Below are 4,860 nucleotides of genomic sequence, written 5' to 3' on the forward strand. Positions count from 1 at the left end.
ATGTCAGGTGGACATCTTTTGGTCAACTGCTTGTATCTTTCCCAAGCTTCATAGAGGGATTCACCATCTTTTTGTTTGAAGGTCTGAACATCCACTCTAAGCTTGCTCAGCTTTTGAGGAGGAAAGAATTTATCCAAGAAGGCCGTGACCAGCTTCTCCCAGGAGTCCAGGCTATCCTTAGGTTGTGAATCCAACCATATTCTAGCTCTGTCTCTTACAGCAAAAGGGAAAAGCATGAGCCTGTAGACTTCAGGATTCACTCCATTCGTCTTAACAGTCTCACAGATCTACAAGAACTCAGTTAAAAACTGATAAGGATCTTTAAATGGAAGTCCATAGAACTTGCAGTTTTGTTGCATTAAGGCAACTAGCTGAGGTTTCAGCTCAAAGTTGTTTGCTCCAATGGCAGGAATGGAGATGCTTCTTCCATCAAATTTGGATGTGGGTTTGGTAAAGTCATCAAGCATCCTTCTTGCATTATCATTATTGGGTTCGGCTGCCATCTCCTTCTCTTGTTCGAAAATTTCTGAAAGGTTACTTCTGGATTGTTGTAATTTAGCTTCTCTTAGTTTTCTCTTCAAAGTCCTTTCAGGTTCAGGATCAGCTTCAACAATAGTGCTTTTGTCCTTGTTCCTGCTCATATGAAAGAGAAGAAAACAAGAAAAGAAAGAGGAATCCTCTATGTCACAGTATAGAGATTCATTTATGTTAGTGGAAAAAGAAAGGGGAAAAGAGTGAAGAAAAGTGGGTTCGGATATTTAGATGAAGAGAGGTGAAGAGAAGTGTTAGTAAATAAATAATTAAATAGAATAAGAAAAGAGAGGGAGAATTTCGAAAATAATTTTGAAAAAGTGGTCAGTATTTTTGAAAATTAAAGATAGGATAAGATTAAAATTAAAATTTAAAACAATTAAAAAGAATTTTTGAAAAAGAGATAGGTATTTTCGAAAATTGAAGATGGAAAAGTAGTTAGGTGGTTTTGAAAAAGATATGAAACAAACAAAATGTTAAAGAGTTAGTTGAAAAAGATATTAAAATCAAATTTGAAAAGATAAGAAGATAAGAAGTTAGATAAGATATTTTGAAATTAAATTTTGAAGAAGATAAAATTTTTGAAAAAGATATGATAAAAGATAAAAAGATGTGATAAAAAGATATGATTTTTTGAAAAAGATTTTATTTTTAAATTTAAAATTACTTACTTCACTAACAAGAAACTACAAGATATGATTCTAGAATTTAAAGATTGAACATTTCTTAACAAGAAAGTAACAAACTTCAAATTTTTTGAATCAATCACATTAATTGTTAGCTAATTTTCGAAAATTTGATATAAAGATAAGAAAAATATTTTGAAAATATTTTGAAAAAGATTTTTGAAATTTTCGAAAAAGAGGAAAAATTGGAAAAGATATGATTTTTGAAAAAGATTTTGAAAAGATAAGATTTTTAAATTTTTGAAAATTTGACTTGACTTGTAAGAAATAACTAATTTTAAAAATTTTTGACTAAGTCAACTCAAATTTTCGAAAATTATGAGAAAAACAAGGAAAATATATTTTTTTATTTTTGAAATTTTTAATGATGAGAGAGAAAAACATAATTATGACCCAAAACTTAAAAATTTTGGATCAAAATACATGATGCATGCAAGAACACTATGAATGTCAAGATGAATACCAAGAACATTTTGAAGATCATGATGAACATCAAGAACATAATTTTGAAAAATTTTTGATGCAAAGAAAACATGCAAGACACCAAACTTAGAAATCTTTAATGTATGGACACTATGAATGCAAAAATGCATATGAAAAACAACAAACAACACAAAGCAAGAAAACATCAAGATCAAACAAGAAGACTTATCAAGAACAACTTGAAGATCATGAAGAACACTATGAATGCATGAAATTTTTCGAAAAATGCAAGTAAAATTTTTAAAACATGCAATACACCAAACTTAGAAATTGACTCAAGACTCAAACAAGAAACACAAAATATTTTTTATTTTTATGATTTTATTAATTTTTTGGATTTTTATTATATTTTTCGAAAATAAAGTTTGAAAAAACGAAAAAGAAAAGAAAAATTTTGAAAAAGATTTTTTTGAAAAGAAAATTACCTAATCTGAGCAACAAGATGAACCGTCAGTTGTCCATACTCGAACAATCCCCGGCAACGGCGCCAAAAACTTGGTGGACGAAATTGTGATCCTCAAAGTTTGTCTCTTTGTACTTGTATGAAATCAAAAATACCCCAAAGAGACCATGGTATGATAAATTGGGATCTTAATAATCCCTGGTGTGATCATAACTCCGTTCAACTTAACCAGCAAGTGTACTGGGTCATCCCAGTAATACCTTACGTGAGTAAGGGTCGATCCCACAGAGATTGTTGGTATGAAGCAAGCTATGGTCACCTTGTAAATCTCAGTTAGGCAGATTAAATAGTTTATGATAAGTTCGAAAATAAATAATAAACAGAAAATAAAATAAGATAGATATACTTATGTAAATCAATAGTGGGAATTTCAGATAGGCGTATGGATATGTTGTGCTCCTCTTGAATCTCTACTTTCTTATTACATTCATCCAATCCTTCTTACTCCTTTCCATGGCAAGCTGTATGTAGGGCGTCACCGTCGTCAATGGCTACTTTTCATCCTCTCGGGAAAATGGTCCTATGCGCTGTCACTGCATGGCTAATCGTCTGGAGGCATCGCCCTTGTCGATGGCTACATCTCATCCTCTCAGTGAAAATGGTCCTATGCTTTGTCATAGCACGGCTAATCATCTATCGGTTCTCAATCAGGTTGGAATAGAATCCCTTGATTCTTTTGCGTCTGTCACTAACGCCCAGCCTTCAGGAGTTTGAAGCTCGTCACAGTCATTCAATACCGGAATCTTACTCGGAATACCACAGACAAGGTTAGACTTTCCAGATTCCCGGAATCCTACTCGGAATACCACAGACAAGGTTAGACTTTCCAGATTCCCATGAATGCCGCCATCTATCTAGCTTATACCACGAAGATTCTGTTAGGGAATCTAAGAGATATGCGCCCGGCCTAAGGTAGAACGGAAGTGGTTGTCAGTCACGTGCGTTCATAGGTGAGAATGATGATGAGTGTCACGGATCATCACATTCATCAAGTTGAAGTGCAACGTATATCTTGGAATAAGAATAAAAGAGAATTGAATAGAAAGTAATGGTAATTGTATTGAAACTTGAGGTACAGCAGAGCTCCACACCCTTAATCTATGGTGTGCAGAAACTCTACCGTTGAAAATACATAAGTGAAAGGTTCAGGCATGGCCGAATGGCCAGCCCCCCTGGTCTAAGGACTAGGCGTCCAGAGATGTCTAATACACTAGTAAAAAGTCTTATTTATACTATACTAGCTACTAGGGTTTACATGAGTAAGTAATTGATGCATAAATCCACTTTCGGGACCCACTTGGTGTATGCTTGGGCTGAGCTTGATCTATCCACGAGCTGAGGATTTTATTGGAGTTGAACGCCAAGTTATAGCGTGTTTCTGGCGTTTAACTCCGGGTTGTGACGTGTTTCTGGCGTTTAACTCCAGACAGCAGCATGTACTTGGCGTTGAGTGCCACTTTACGTCGTCAATTCCCAAATAAAGTATGAACTATTATATATTGCTGGTAAGCTCTGGATGTCTACTTTCCAACGCCGTTGAGAGCGCGCCATTTGGAGTTCTGTAGCTCCAGAATTTTGAGTGCAGGGAGGTCAGATTCCAACAGCATCAGCAGTCCTTTTGTCAGCCTTTTTCAGAGTTTTGCTCAAGTCCCTCAATTTCAGCCAGAAATTACCTGAAATTACAGAAAAACACACAAACTCATAGTAAAGTCCAGAAATGTGAATTTAACATAAAAACTAATGAAAACATCCCTAAAAGTAGCTTGAACTTACTAAAATCTACCTAAAAACAATGCCAAAAAGCGTATAAATTATCCGCTCATCAAGGCTCTCTCCTCTCTCTAGATTTTAGGATTTCTCTTAGTTTTAGATTTATTTCTTCTCAAATCCAGGTTCAATGCTCCTTTAATTTAGTTTTTCTTCTACTTTTATTTGTTCTAGCATTCTAGTTTATTTATCTTCTTTGTTGATTACTTGTTTTGCTAATTTAGTTTATGAACTTCATGTTAGATTTAATTTCTTATTAATACAATCTGAGGTATTTTATGTTTAATGCTTTCTTAATTATTTGTATCATTGATTTTGCAATTGTTGGTTTTAGGTTTTATATTCTATTATTACTTTTCTATGCTTCTATTTTGTGCCTACCAAGTGTTTGATAAAATGCTTGGAAGGATGTTAGAGTAGATTTTATGCTCTTGGCTTGGGAAGGTAACTTAGGAACTCTTGAGTTACTAATGTCCAAGTAATTGATGATTGGAGCCATTAACTGTAGTTCTCACTAATTGAAAGGATTTTAGTTGGTTTAGAAACTATACTTGCAACGAGAATTTATTTGTGGAACTCTAGACCACATAAAAGTCTTATCATCAATAACCACAGCTTGCTCAATCCGGCAATCCTCGTGGGATTCGACCCTCACTCACCTGAGGTATTACATGGACGACCCGGTGCACTTGCCAGTTCAGTTGTGCGAGTTTAAATTTCGCACACCAAACTTGGTCAGAAACCTATTAACTACCTTATCCCAAGTGTCCACGCTCTCCTTGGGTTGAATATCAAGCCACTATTTGGCTCTGTCCCTTACAGCAAAGAGAAAGAGAATTAGCTTATAAACCTCCGGATTTACCCCATTAGTCTTCACAGTATCACAGATCTACAGAAAATTAGATATGAACAAGTTAGGATTTTCCTGTG

The 4,860-nt window shown here is 34.6% G+C and overlaps 1 non-coding gene across 1 annotated transcript; it reads left to right on the top strand.

The window, feature by feature from the left end:
- Positions 1–104, top strand: LOC112699667 (small nucleolar RNA R71). The gene has a single exon (XR_003152612.1). It is a non-coding gene; the product is annotated as a small nucleolar RNA R71 (small nucleolar RNA).
- The last annotated feature ends 4,756 nt before the right edge of the window (positions 105–4,860 follow it).

This window comes from Arachis hypogaea, chromosome 6 (genome assembly GCF_003086295.3).
Source record: "Arachis hypogaea cultivar Tifrunner chromosome 6, arahy.Tifrunner.gnm2.J5K5, whole genome shotgun sequence".
Taxonomy (NCBI): domain Eukaryota; kingdom Viridiplantae; phylum Streptophyta; class Magnoliopsida; order Fabales; family Fabaceae; genus Arachis; species Arachis hypogaea.